This window comes from Chiloscyllium punctatum, chromosome 45 (genome assembly GCF_047496795.1).
Source record: "Chiloscyllium punctatum isolate Juve2018m chromosome 45, sChiPun1.3, whole genome shotgun sequence".
Classification (NCBI taxonomy): Eukaryota; Metazoa; Chordata; class Chondrichthyes; order Orectolobiformes; family Hemiscylliidae; genus Chiloscyllium; species Chiloscyllium punctatum.
In genome coordinates, this window is record NC_092783.1 from 30,429,250 (window position 1) to 30,443,349 (window position 14,100).

The 14,100-nt window shown below is 50.6% G+C and overlaps 9 non-coding genes across 9 annotated transcripts; all 9 read left to right on the forward strand.

Annotated features, from left to right (window-relative positions):
• The first annotated feature begins 599 nt into the window (after positions 1 to 599).
• trnat-cgu (transfer RNA threonine (anticodon CGU)) lies at positions 600 to 673 on the forward strand. Its single transcript has one exon. It is a non-coding gene; the product is annotated as a tRNA-Thr (tRNA).
• Positions 674 to 2,229: 1,556 nt separating this feature from the next.
• trnat-cgu (transfer RNA threonine (anticodon CGU)) lies at positions 2,230 to 2,303 on the forward strand. The gene has a single exon. It is a non-coding gene; the product is annotated as a tRNA-Thr (tRNA).
• Positions 2,304 to 3,859: 1,556 nt separating this feature from the next.
• Positions 3,860 to 3,933, forward strand: trnat-cgu (transfer RNA threonine (anticodon CGU)). The gene has a single exon. It is a non-coding gene; the product is annotated as a tRNA-Thr (tRNA).
• Positions 3,934 to 5,489: 1,556 nt separating this feature from the next.
• Positions 5,490 to 5,563, forward strand: trnat-cgu (transfer RNA threonine (anticodon CGU)). The gene has a single exon. It is a non-coding gene; the product is annotated as a tRNA-Thr (tRNA).
• Positions 5,564 to 7,119: 1,556 nt separating this feature from the next.
• On the forward strand, positions 7,120 to 7,193 carry trnat-cgu (transfer RNA threonine (anticodon CGU)). The gene has a single exon. It is a non-coding gene; the product is annotated as a tRNA-Thr (tRNA).
• Positions 7,194 to 8,749: 1,556 nt separating this feature from the next.
• Positions 8,750 to 8,823, forward strand: trnat-cgu (transfer RNA threonine (anticodon CGU)). Its single transcript has one exon. It is a non-coding gene; the product is annotated as a tRNA-Thr (tRNA).
• Positions 8,824 to 10,379: 1,556 nt separating this feature from the next.
• trnat-cgu (transfer RNA threonine (anticodon CGU)) lies at positions 10,380 to 10,453 on the forward strand. Its single transcript has one exon. It is a non-coding gene; the product is annotated as a tRNA-Thr (tRNA).
• Positions 10,454 to 12,009: 1,556 nt separating this feature from the next.
• On the forward strand, positions 12,010 to 12,083 carry trnat-cgu (transfer RNA threonine (anticodon CGU)). Its single transcript has one exon. It is a non-coding gene; the product is annotated as a tRNA-Thr (tRNA).
• A 1,556-nt stretch (positions 12,084 to 13,639) lies between these two features.
• Positions 13,640 to 13,713, forward strand: trnat-cgu (transfer RNA threonine (anticodon CGU)). Its single transcript has one exon. It is a non-coding gene; the product is annotated as a tRNA-Thr (tRNA).
• The last annotated feature ends 387 nt before the right edge of the window (positions 13,714 to 14,100 follow it).

Here is a 14,100-nt window from a genome sequence, read left to right on the forward strand (position 1 = left end):
GGCATCCAAGGAGCAGCGAAATCGACGTTTCGGGCAAAAGCCTACCCTATCGAGTGACGGCGATCTCCCAGGAATCCGTTTCAAAAAGGGGCAGGTCCTAAACGGACACCTGCTATCGGCCGGAAATAGGTTGAGAACGGCAGCGAGGGAGTGTAATAAAAGTGAAAGACAATGCCGACCGCGAGGCATGAGGCAGGAAGTGAGTGTAGAGCTGGTGGTACAAAGCTCAGAGTTGGTGCTAATGGGTCACCCTTTACTGCTCACTGTTTACACTGACTCACACACCACTCCTGGTCAGTTCATTTCAGTGACACTTTTCCCCTTGGTGTGAGGTTCCCTCTGAGCGTAATAACGCCCTTAATGGGCCCAGGGAGGATGACACGTCCTCTTTATCCTGTCAGTTTAAAGAGGTGAGAACATCGAATTGAAGAGCAGGTTGCGTTTTTCTGTGCCGTTTGCGTGGAGAATGTTGAGTCGTGAACTCTCTCTTCTTTGCAATTCTCACTGAGCAAGATTGAGACGGAAGGCACGTTGACGAGTCCTTGTGTTCATGTGATGAATCAACTGTACCTGCGCACACACCGCAAGTCGCGCGCTGTGGCGCCGTGGCTTAGATGGTAAAAGCGCCTGTTTCGTAAACAGGAGATCCTGGGTTCGAATCCCAGTGGTGCCTGCTTGCTGTGTCAAAAGTGCGCACTTGCGTCTTCTTACCAGAGTTGTGTTGCTGGTGAGACAGCACAACGTTCTGTTGCCGCCTGTTATGGTTTGGCGATCCTGGTCTCATTCCAGCAGTAGTCACTGATCGTTCTACCTGGAATTTCGTGCCGCTGTTCCACAAGCGCTCCTGCTCCTCGTTCGCTTTTATTCTCCCACCTTCATTCCAGGTTTGGTGGGAATAACGACGTGAGGTGGAGACACTGCTAACTTACCAGGGAATGCTGTGGCAAACACGCACACACACTCCACGAGCTGATCACCCGTCCCCGTTCATTCATTTTACACCAACAGAAAATAGATCCTCCTTCTCCTAGAGTTGGAGTACAGTTGTCTTTTCTTTTTCTGCTGAAGAAGGAAAAGAGAAAACATTGCTGCTGAAGGTGGTTATGGAGGGAAGGACAGTCACCAGCGTGTGTACAAGTCAGTTGGCAAGGTTTCCTGTCAGCGTCACTGGGCGGGGTCCCTGTTTAGGAATCCGAGTTTGCATCGTCCAGACCTGGATACAGCTCCCAGTCTCGTAATGAAGATTTATTTCTCTAATTGTGAATTATCCGATTGAAAACGATTTGCTAGTTAGGCACAGAATACACCCGCTGATCCTGCCAGAGTCAGCCCAGTGATTGTTTGCATTCATCTAGAAGGACAAAGGCAGCAGATACACCGGTAAACTAGCTCCGCGAATCCCCCTCCGATCATCTCAGCTTTCTGAGTTGTAAAGATCTCGTTGTAGCTTCACTAGCGCTGGATCAAAGTCCTGGAACCCCCTCCCTAGCAGCCTCATGGCTGGAGCTCCGTGCTGAGGAGTTCAAGGGTTCAGCAAAGTAACTGATCCCCCGATCTGCCGGGTAATCAGGGATGGGCAGTAAATCCTACCCTGGATGAGTGGCGCTGGAAGAGCACAACAGTTCAGGCAGGCATCCAAGGAGCAGCGAAATCGACGTTTCGGGCAAAAGCCTACCCTATCGAGTGACGGCGATCTCCCAGGAATCCGTTTCAAAAAGGGGCAGGTCCTAAACGGACACCTGCTATCGGCCGGAAATAGGTTGAGAACGGCAGCGAGGGAGTGTAATAAAAGTGAAAGACAATGCCGACCGCGAGGCATGAGGCAGGAAGTGAGTGTAGAGCTGGTGGTACAAAGCTCAGAGTTGGTGCTAATGGGTCACCCTTTACTGCTCACTGTTTACACTGACTCACACACCACTCCTGGTCAGTTCATTTCAGTGACACTTTTCCCCTTGGTGTGAGGTTCCCTCTGAGCGTAATAACGCCCTTAATGGGCCCAGGGAGGATGACACGTCCTCTTTATCCTGTCAGTTTAAAGAGGTGAGAACATCGAATTGAAGAGCAGGTTGCGTTTTTCTGTGCCGTTTGCGTGGAGAATGTTGAGTCGTGAACTCTCTCTTCTTTGCAATTCTCACTGAGCAAGATTGAGACGGAAGGCACGTTGACGAGTCCTTGTGTTCATGTGATGAATCAACTGTACCTGCGCACACACCGCAAGTCGCGCGCTGTGGCGCCGTGGCTTAGATGGTAAAAGCGCCTGTTTCGTAAACAGGAGATCCTGGGTTCGAATCCCAGTGGTGCCTGCTTGCTGTGTCAAAAGTGCGCACTTGCGTCTTCTTACCAGAGTTGTGTTGCTGGTGAGACAGCACAACGTTCTGTTGCCGCCTGTTATGGTTTGGCGATCCTGGTCTCATTCCAGCAGTAGTCACTGATCGTTCTACCTGGAATTTCGTGCCGCTGTTCCACAAGCGCTCCTGCTCCTCGTTCGCTTTTATTCTCCCACCTTCATTCCAGGTTTGGTGGGAATAACGACGTGAGGTGGAGACACTGCTAACTTACCAGGGAATGCTGTGGCAAACACGCACACAAACTCCACGAGCTGATCACCCGTCCCCGTTCATTCATTTTACACCAACAGAAAATAGATCCTCCTTCTCCTAGAGTTGGAGTACAGTTGTCTTTTCTTTTTCTGCTGAAGAAGGAAAAGAGAAAACATTGCTGCTGAAGGTGGTTATGGAGGGAAGGACAGTCACCAGCGTGTGTACAAGTCAGTTGGCAAGGTTTCCTGTCAGCGTCACTGGGCGGGGTCCCTGTTTAGGAATCCGAGTTTGCATCGTCCAGACCTGGATACAGCTCCCAGTCTCGTAATGAAGATTTATTTCTCTAATTGTGAATTATCCGATTGAAAACGATTTCCTAGTTAGGCACAGAATACACCCGCTGATCCTGCCAGAGTCAGCCCAGTGATTGGTTGCATTCATCTAGAAGGACAAAGGCAGCAGATACACCGGTAAACTAGCTCCGCGAATCCCCCTCCGATCATCTCAGCTTTCTGAGTTGTAAAGATCTCGTTGTAGCTTCACTAGCGCTGGATCAAAGTCCTGGAACCCCCTCCCTAGCAGCCTCATGGCTGGAGCTCCGTGCTGAGGAGTTCAAGGGTTCAGCAAAGTAACTGATCCCCCGATCTGCCGGGTAATCAGGGATGGGCAGTAAATCCTACCCTGGATGAGTGGCGCTGGAAGAGCACAACAGTTCAGGCAGGCATCCAAGGAGCAGCGAAATCGACGTTTCGGGCAAAAGCCTACCCTATCGAGTGACGGCGATCTCCCAGGAATCCGTTTCAAAAAGGGGCAGGTCCTAAACGGACACCTGCTATCGGCCGGAAATAGGTTGAGAACGGCAGCGAGGGAGTGTAATAAAAGTGAAAGACAATGCCGACCGCGAGGCATGAGGCAGGAAGTGAGTGTAGAGCTGGTGGTACAAAGCTCAGAGTTGGTGCTAATGGGTCACCCTTTACTGCTCACTGTTTACACTGACTCACACACCACTCCTGGTCAGTTCATTTCAGTGACACTTTTCCCCTTGGTGTGAGGTTCCCTCTGAGCGTAATAACGCCCTTAATGGGCCCAGGGAGGATGACACGTCCTCTTTATCCTGTCAGTTTAAAGAGGTGAGAACATCGAATTGAAGAGCAGGTTGCGTTTTTCTGTGCCGTTTGCGTGGAGAATGTTGAGTCGTGAACTCTCTCTTCTTTGCAATTCTCACTGAGCAAGATTGAGACGGAAGGCACGTTGACGAGTCCTTGTGTTCATGTGATGAATCAACTGTACCTGCGCACACACCGCAAGTCGCGCGCTGTGGCGCCGTGGCTTAGATGGTAAAAGCGCCTGTTTCGTAAACAGGAGATCCTGGGTTCGAATCCCAGTGGTGCCTGCTTGCTGTGTCAAAAGTGCGCACTTGCGTCTTCTTACCAGAGTTGTGTTGCTGGTGAGACAGCACAACGTTCTGTTGCCGCCTGTTATGGTTTGGCGATCCTGGTCTCATTCCAGCAGTAGTCACTGATCGTTCTACCTGGAATTTCGTGCCGCTGTTCCACAAGCGCTCCTGCTCCTCGTTCGCTTTTATTCTCCCACCTTCATTCCAGGTTTGGTGGGAATAACGACGTGAGGTGGAGACACTGCTAACTTACCAGGGAATGCTGTGGCAAACACGCACACACACTCCACGAGCTGATCACCCGTCCCCGTTCATTCATTTTACACCAACAGAAAATAGATCCTCCTTCTCCTAGAGTTGGAGTACAGTTGTCTTTTCTTTTTCTGCTGAAGAAGGAAAAGAGAAAACATTGCTGCTGAAGGTGGTTATGGAGGGAAGGACAGTCACCAGCGTGTGTACAAGTCAGTTGGCAAGGTTTCCTGTCAGCGTCACTGGGCGGGGTCCCTGTTTAGGAATCCGAGTTTGCATCGTCCAGACCTGGATACAGCTCCCAGTCTCGTAATGAAGATTTATTTCTCTAATTGTGAATTATCCGATTGAAAACGATTTGCTAGTTAGGCACAGAATACACCCGCTGATCCTGCCAGAGTCAGCCCAGTGATTGTTTGCATTCATCTAGAAGGACAAAGGCAGCAGATACACCGGTAAACTAGCTCCGCGAATCCCCCTCCGATCATCTCAGCTTTCTGAGTTGTAAAGATCTCGTTGTAGCTTCACTAGCGCTGGATCAAAGTCCTGGAACCCCCTCCCTAGCAGCCTCATGGCTGGAGCTCCGTGCTGAGGAGTTCAAGGGTTCAGCAAAGTAACTGATCCCCCGATCTGCCGGGTAATCAGGGATGGGCAGTAAATCCTACCCTGGATGAGTGGCGCTGGAAGAGCACAACAGTTCAGGCAGGCATCCAAGGAGCAGCGAAATCGACGTTTCGGGCAAAAGCCTACCCTATCGAGTGACGGCGATCTCCCAGGAATCCGTTTCAAAAAGGGGCAGGTCCTAAACGGACACCTGCTATCGGCCGGAAATAGGTTGAGAACGGCAGCGAGGGAGTGTAATAAAAGTGAAAGACAATGCCGACCGCGAGGCATGAGGCAGGAAGTGAGTGTAGAGCTGGTGGTACAAAGCTCAGAGTTGGTGCTAATGGGTCACCCTTTACTGCTCACTGTTTACACTGACTCACACACCACTCCTGGTCAGTTCATTTCAGTGACACTTTTCCCCTTGGTGTGAGGTTCCCTCTGAGCGTAATAACGCCCTTAATGGGCCCAGGGAGGATGACACGTCCTCTTTATCCTGTCAGTTTAAAGAGGTGAGAACATCGAATTGAAGAGCAGGTTGCGTTTTTCTGTGCCGTTTGCGTGGAGAATGTTGAGTCGTGAACTCTCTCTTCTTTGCAATTCTCACTGAGCAAGATTGAGACGGAAGGCACGTTGACGAGTCCTTGTGTTCATGTGATGAATCAACTGTACCTGCGCACACACCGCAAGTCGCGCGCTGTGGCGCCGTGGCTTAGATGGTAAAAGCGCCTGTTTCGTAAACAGGAGATCCTGGGTTCGAATCCCAGTGGTGCCTGCTTGCTGTGTCAAAAGTGCGCACTTGCGTCTTCTTACCAGAGTTGTGTTGCTGGTGAGACAGCACAACGTTCTGTTGCCGCCTGTTATGGTTTGGCGATCCTGGTCTCATTCCAGCAGTAGTCACTGATCGTTCTACCTGGAATTTCGTGCCGCTGTTCCACAAGCGCTCCTGCTCCTCGTTCGCTTTTATTCTCCCACCTTCATTCCAGGTTTGGTGGGAATAACGACGTGAGGTGGAGACACTGCTAACTTACCAGGGAATGCTGTGGCAAACACGCACACAAACTCCACGAGCTGATCACCCGTCCCCGTTCATTCATTTTACACCAACAGAAAATAGATCCTCCTTCTCCTAGAGTTGGAGTACAGTTGTCTTTTCTTTTTCTGCTGAAGAAGGAAAAGAGAAAACATTGCTGCTGAAGGTGGTTATGGAGGGAAGGACAGTCACCAGCGTGTGTACAAGTCAGTTGGCAAGGTTTCCTGTCAGCGTCACTGGGCGGGGTCCCTGTTTAGGAATCCGAGTTTGCATCGTCCAGACCTGGATACAGCTCCCAGTCTCGTAATGAAGATTTATTTCTCTAATTGTGAATTATCCGATTGAAAACGATTTCCTAGTTACGCACAGAATACACCCGCTGATCCTGCCAGAGTCAGCCCAGTGATTGGTTGCATTCATCTAGAAGGACAAAGGCAGCAGATACACCGGTAAACTAGCTCCGCGAATCCCCCTCCGATCATCTCAGCTTTCTGAGTTGTAAAGATCTCGTTGTAGCTTCACTAGCGCTGGATCAAAGTCCTGGAACCCCCTCCCTAGCAGCCTCATGGCTGGAGCTCCGTGCTGAGGAGTTCAAGGGTTCAGCAAAGTAACTGATCCCCCGATCTGCCGGGTAATCAGGGATGGGCAGTAAATCCTACCCTGGATGAGTGGCGCTGGAAGAGCACAACAGTTCAGGCAGGCATCCAAGGAGCAGCGAAATCGACGTTTCGGGCAAAAGCCTACCCTATCGAGTGACGGCGATCTCCCAGGAATCCGTTTCAAAAAGGGGCAGGTCCTAAACGGACACCTGCTATCGGCCGGAAATAGGTTGAGAACGGCAGCGAGGGAGTGTAATAAAAGTGAAAGACAATGCCGACCGCGAGGCATGAGGCAGGAAGTGAGTGTAGAGCTGGTGGTACAAAGCTCAGAGTTGGTGCTAATGGGTCACCCTTTACTGCTCACTGTTTACACTGACTCACACACCACTCCTGGTCAGTTCATTTCAGTGATACTTTTCCCCTTGGTGTGAGGTTCCCTCTGAGCGTAATAACGCCCTTAATGGGCCCAGGGAGGATGACACGTCCTCTTTATCCTGTCAGTTTAAAGAGGTGAGAACATCGAATTGAAGAGCAGGTTGCGTTTTTCTGTGCCGTTTGCGTGGAGAATGTTGAGTCGTGAACTCTCTCTTCTTTGCAATTCTCACTGAGCAAGATTGAGACGGAAGGCACGTTGACGAGTCCTTGTGTTCATGTGATGAATCAACTGTACCTGCGCACACACCGCAAATCGCGCGCTGTGGCGCCGTGGCTTAGATGGTAAAAGCGCCTGTTTCGTTAACAGGAGATCCTGGGTTCGAATCCCAGTGGTGCCTGCTTGCTGTGTCAAAAGTGCGCACTTGCGTCTTCTTACCAGAGTTGTGTTGCTGGTGAGACAGCACAACGTTCTGTTGCCGCCTGTTATGGTTTGGCGATCCTGGTCTCATTCCAGCAGTAGTCACTGATCGTTCTACCTGGAATTTCGTGCCGCTGTTCCACAAGCGCTCCTGCTCCTCGTTCGCTTTTATTCTCCCACCTTCATTCCAGGTTTGGTGGGAATAACGACGTGAGGTGGAGACACTGCTAACTTACCAGGGAATGCTGTGGCAAACACGCACACAAACTCCACGAGCTGATCACCCGTCCCCGTTCATTCATTTTACACCAACAGAAAATAGATCCTCCTTCTCCTAGAGTTGGAGTACAGTTGTCTTTTCTTTTTCTGCTGAAGAAGGAAAAGAGAAAACATTGCTGCTGAAGGTGGTTATGGAGGGAAGGACAGTCACCAGCGTGTGTACAAGTCAGTTGGCAAGGTTTCCTGTCAGCGTCACTGGGCGGGGTCCCTGTTTAGGAATCCGAGTTTGCATCGTCCAGACCTGGATACAGCTCCCAGTCTCGTAATGAAGATTTATTTCTCTAATTGTGAATTATCCGATTGAAAACGATTTCCTAGTTACGCACAGAATACACCCGCTGATCCTGCCAGAGTCAGCCCAGTGATTGGTTGCATTCATCTAGAAGGACAAAGGCAGCAGATACACCGGTAAACTAGCTCCGCGAATCCCCCTCCGATCATCTCAGCTTTCTGAGTTGTAAAGATCTCGTTGTAGCTTCACTAGCGCTGGATCAAAGTCCTGGAACCCCCTCCCTAGCAGCCTCATGGCTGGAGCTCCGTGCTGAGGAGTTCAAGGGTTCAGCAAAGTAACTGATCCCCCGATCTGCCGGGTAATCAGGGATGGGCAGTAAATCCTACCCTGGATGAGTGGCGCTGGAAGAGCACAACAGTTCAGGCAGGCATCCAAGGAGCAGCGAAATCGACGTTTCGGGCAAAAGCCTACCCTATCGAGTGACGGCGATCTCCCAGGAATCCGTTTCAAAAAGGGGCAGGTCCTAAACGGACACCTGCTATCGGCCGGAAATAGGTTGAGAACGGCAGCGAGGGAGTGTAATAAAAGTGAAAGACAATGCCGACCGCGAGGCATGAGGCAGGAAGTGAGTGTAGAGCTGGTGGTACAAAGCTCAGAGTTGGTGCTAATGGGTCACCCTTTACTGCTCACTGTTTACACTGACTCACACACCACTCCTGGTCAGTTCATTTCAGTGACACTTTTCCCCTTGGTGTGAGGTTCCCTCTGAGCGTAATAACGCCCTTAATGGGCCCAGGGAGGATGACACGTCCTCTTTATCCTGTCAGTTTAAAGAGGTGAGAACATCGAATTGAAGAGCAGGTTGCGTTTTTCTGTGCCGTTTGCGTGGAGAATGTTGAGTCGTGAACTCTCTCTTCTTTGCAATTCTCACTGAGCAAGATTGAGACGGAAGGCACGTTGACGAGTCCTTGTGTTCATGTGATGAATCAACTGTACCTGCGCACACACCGCAAGTCGCGCGCTGTGGCGCCGTGGCTTAGATGGTAAAAGCGCCTGTTTCGTAAACAGGAGATCCTGGGTTCGAATCCCAGTGGTGCCTGCTTGCTGTGTCAAAAGTGCGCACTTGCGTCTTCTTACCAGAGTTGTGTTGCTGGTGAGACAGCACAACGTTCTGTTGCCGCCTGTTATGGTTTGGCGATCCTGGTCTCATTCCAGCAGTAGTCACTGATCGTTCTACCTGGAATTTCGTGCCGCTGTTCCACAAGCGCTCCTGCTCCTCGTTCGCTTTTATTCTCCCACCTTCATTCCAGGTTTGGTGGGAATAACGACGTGAGGTGGAGACACTGCTAACTTACCAGGGAATGCTGTGGCAAACACGCACACAAACTCCACGAGCTGATCACCCGTCCCCGTTCATTCATTTTACACCAACAGAAAATAGATCCTCCTTCTCCTAGAGTTGGAGTACAGTTGTCTTTTCTTTTTCTGCTGAAGAAGGAAAAGAGAAAACATTGCTGCTGAAGGTGGTTATGGAGGGAAGGACAGTCACCAGCGTGTGTACAAGTCAGTTGGCAAGGTTTCCTGTCAGCGTCACTGGGCGGGGTCCCTGTTTAGGAATCCGAGTTTGCATCGTCCAGACCTGGATACAGCTCCCAGTCTCGTAATGAAGATTTATTTCTCTAATTGTGAATTATCCGATTGAAAACGATTTCCTAGTTACGCACAGAATACACCCGCTGATCCTGCCAGAGTCAGCCCAGTGATTGGTTGCATTCATCTAGAAGGACAAAGGCAGCAGATACACCGGTAAACTAGCTCCGCGAATCCCCCTCCGATCATCTCAGCTTTCTGAGTTGTAAAGATCTCGTTGTAGCTTCACTAGCGCTGGATCAAAGTCCTGGAACCCCCTCCCTAGCAGCCTCATGGCTGGAGCTCCGTGCTGAGGAGTTCAAGGGTTCAGCAAAGTAACTGATCCCCCGATCTGCCGGGTAATCAGGGATGGGCAGTAAATCCTACCCTGGATGAGTGGCGCTGGAAGAGCACAACAGTTCAGGCAGGCATCCAAGGAGCAGCGAAATCGACGTTTCGGGCAAAAGCCTACCCTATCGAGTGACGGCGATCTCCCAGGAATCCGTTTCAAAAAGGGGCAGGTCCTAAACGGACACCTGCTATCGGCCGGAAATAGGTTGAGAACGGCAGCGAGGGAGTGTAATAAAAGTGAAAGACAATGCCGACCGCGAGGCATGAGGCAGGAAGTGAGTGTAGAGCTGGTGGTACAAAGCTCAGAGTTGGTGCTAATGGGTCACCCTTTACTGCTCACTGTTTACACTGACTCACACACCACTCCTGGTCAGTTCATTTCAGTGATACTTTTCCCCTTGGTGTGAGGTTCCCTCTGAGCGTAATAACGCCCTTAATGGGCCCAGGGAGGATGACACGTCCTCTTTATCCTGTCAGTTTAAAGAGGTGAGAACATCGAATTGAAGAGCAGGTTGCGTTTTTCTGTGCCGTTTGCGTGGAGAATGTTGAGTCGTGAACTCTCTCTTCTTTGCAATTCTCACTGAGCAAGATTGAGACGGAAGGCACGTTGACGAGTCCTTGTGTTCATGTGATGAATCAACTGTACCTGCGCACACACCGCAAATCGCGCGCTGTGGCGCCGTGGCTTAGATGGTAAAAGCGCCTGTTTCGTTAACAGGAGATCCTGGGTTCGAATCCCAGTGGTGCCTGCTTGCTGTGTCAAAAGTGCGCACTTGCGTCTTCTTACCAGAGTTGTGTTGCTGGTGAGACAGCACAACGTTCTGTTGCCGCCTGTTATGGTTTGGCGATCCTGGTCTCATTCCAGCAGTAGTCACTGATCGTTCTACCTGGAATTTCGTGCCGCTGTTCCACAAGCGCTCCTGCTCCTCGTTCGCTTTTATTCTCCCACCTTCATTCCAGGTTTGGTGGGAATAACGACGTGAGGTGGAGACACTGCTAACTTACCAGGGAATGCTGTGGCAAACACGCACACAAACTCCACGAGCTGATCACCCGTCCCCGTTCATTCATTTTACACCAACAGAAAATAGATCCTCCTTCTCCTAGAGTTGGAGTACAGTTGTCTTTTCTTTTTCTGCTGAAGAAGGAAAAGAGAAAACATTGCTGCTGAAGGTGGTTATGGAGGGAAGGACAGTCACCAGCGTGTGTACAAGTCAGTTGGCAAGGTTTCCTGTCAGCGTCACTGGGCGGGGTCCCTGTTTAGGAATCCGAGTTTGCATCGTCCAGACCTGGATACAGCTCCCAGTCTCGTAATGAAGATTTATTTCTCTAATTGTGAATTATCCGATTGAAAACGATTTCCTAGTTACGCACAGAATACACCCGCTGATCCTGCCAGAGTCAGCCCAGTGATTGGTTGCATTCATCTAGAAGGACAAAGGCAGCAGATACACCGGTAAACTAGCTCCGCGAATCCCCCTCCGATCATCTCAGCTTTCTGAGTTGTAAAGATCTCGTTGTAGCTTCACTAGCGCTGGATCAAAGTCCTGGAACCCCCTCCCTAGCAGCCTCATGGCTGGAGCTCCGTGCTGAGGAGTTCAAGGGTTCAGCAAAGTAACTGATCCCCCGATCTGCCGGGTAATCAGGGATGGGCAGTAAATCCTACCCTGGATGAGTGGCGCTGGAAGAGCACAACAGTTCAGGCAGGCATCCAAGGAGCAGCGAAATCGACGTTTCGGGCAAAAGCCTACCCTATCGAGTGACGGCGATCTCCCAGGAATCCGTTTCAAAAAGGGGCAGGTCCTAAACGGACACCTGCTATCGGCCGGAAATAGGTTGAGAACGGCAGCGAGGGAGTGTAATAAAAGTGAAAGACAATGCCGACCGCGAGGCATGAGGCAGGAAGTGAGTGTAGAGCTGGTGGTACAAAGCTCAGAGTTGGTGCTAATGGGTCACGCTTTACTGCTCACTGTTTACACTGACTCACACACCACTCCTGGTCAGTTCATTTCAGTGATACTTTTCCCCTTGGTGTGAGGTTCCCTCTGAGCGTAATAACGCCCTTAATGGGCCCAGGGAGGATGACACGTCCTCTTTATCCTGTCAGTTTAAAGAGGTGAGAACATCGAATTGAAGAGCAGGTTGCGTTTTTCTGTGCCGTTTGCGTGGAGAATGTTGAGTCGTGAACTCTCTCTTCTTTGCAATTCTCACTGAGCAAGATTGAGACGGAAGGCACGTTGACGAGTCCTTGTGTTCATGTGATGAATCAACTGTACCTGCGCACACACCGCAAATCGCGCGCTGTGGCGCCGTGGCTTAGATGGTAAAAGCGCCTGTTTCGTTAACAGGAGATCCTGGGTTCGAATCCCAGTGGTGCCTGCTTGCTGTGTCAAAAGTGCGCACTTGCGTCTTCTTACCAGAGTTGTGTTGCTGGTGAGACAGCACAACGTTCTGTTGCCGCCTGTTATGGTTTGGCGATCCTGGTCTCATTCCAGCAGTAGTCACTGATCGTTCTACCTGGAATTTCGTGCCGCTGTTCCACAAGCGCTCCTGCTCCTCGTTCGCTTTTATTCTCCCACCTTCATTCCAGGTTTGGTGGGAATAACGACGTGAGGTGGAGACACTGCTAACTTACCAGGGAATGCTGTGGCAAACACGCACACAAACTCCACGAGCTGATCACCCGTCCCCGTTCATTCATTTTACACCAACAGAAAATAGATCCTCCTTCTCCTAGAGTTGGAGTACAGTTGTCTTTTCTTTTTCTGCTGAAGAAGGAAAAGAGAAAACATTGCTGCTGAAGGTGGTTATGGAGGGAAGGACAGTCACCAGCGTGTGTACAAGTCAGTTGGCAAGGTTTCCTGTCAGCGTCACTGGGCGGGGTCCCTGTTTAGGAATCCGAGTTTGCATCGTCCAGACCTGGATACAGCTCCCAGTCTCGTAATGAAGATTTATTTCTCTAATTGTGAATTATCCGATTGAAAACGATTTCCTAGTTACGCACAGAATACACCCGCTGATCCTGCCAGAGTCAGCCCAGTGATTGGTTGCATTCATCTAGAAGGACAAAGGCAGCAGATACACCGGTAAACTAGCTCCGCGAATCCCCCTCCGATCATCTCAGCTTTCTGAGTTGTAAAGATCTCGTTGTAGCTTCACTAGCGCTGGATCAAAGTCCTGGAACCCCCTCCCTAGCAGCCTCATGGCTGGAGCTCCGTGCTGAGGAGTTCAAGGGTTCAGCAAAGTAACTGATCCCCCGATCTGCCGGGTAATCAGGGATGGGCAGTAAATCCTACCCTGGATGAGTGGCGCTGGAAGAGCACAACAGTTCAGGCAGGCATCCAAGGAGCAGCGAAATCGACGTTTCGGGCAAAAGCCTACCCTATCGAGTGACGGCGATCTCCCAGGAATCCGTTTCAAAAAGGGGCAGGTCCTAAACGGACACCTGCTATCGGCCGGAAATAGGTTGAGAACGGCAGCGAGGGAGTGTAATAAAAGTGAAAGACAATGCCGACCGCGAGGCATGAGGCAGGAAGTGAGTGTAGAGCTGGTGGTACAAAGCTCAGAGTTGGTGCTAATGGGTCACCCTTTACTGCTCACTGTTTACACTGACTCACACACCACTCCTGGTCAGTTCATTTCAGTGACACTTTTCCCCTTGGTGTGAGGTTCCCTCTGAGCGTAATAACGCCCTTAATGGGCCCAGGGAGGATGACACGTCCTCTTTATCCTGTCAGTTTAAAGAGGTGAGAACATCGAATTGAAGAGCAGGTTGCGTTTTTCTGTGCCGTTTGCGTGGAGAATGTTGAGTCGTGAACTCTCTCTTCTTTGCAATTCTCACTGAGCAAGATTGAGACGGAAGGCACGTTGACGAGTCCTTGTGTTCATGTGATGAATCAACTGTACCTGCGCACACACCGCAAGTCGCGCGCTGTGGCGCCGTGGCTTAGATGGTAAAAGCGCCTGTTTCGTAAACAGGAGATCCTGGGTTCGAATCCCAGTGGTGCCTGCTTGCTGTGTCAAAAGTGCGCACTTGCGTCTTCTTACCAGAGTTGTGTTGCTGGTGAGACAGCACAACGTTCTGTTGCCGCCTGTTATGGTTTGGCGATCCTGGTCTCATTCCAGCAGTAGTCACTGATCGTTCTACCTGGAATTTCGTGCCGCTGTTCCACAAGCGCTCCTGCTCCTCGTTCGCTTTTATTCTCCCACCTTCATTCCAGGTTTGGTGGGAATAACGACGTGAGGTGGAGACACTGCTAACTTACCAGGGAATGCTGTGGCAAACACGCACACAAACTCCACGAGCTGATCACCCGTCCCCGTTCATTCATTTTACACCAACAGAAAATAGATCCTCCTTCTCCTAGAGTTGGAGTACAGTTGTCTTTTCTTTTTC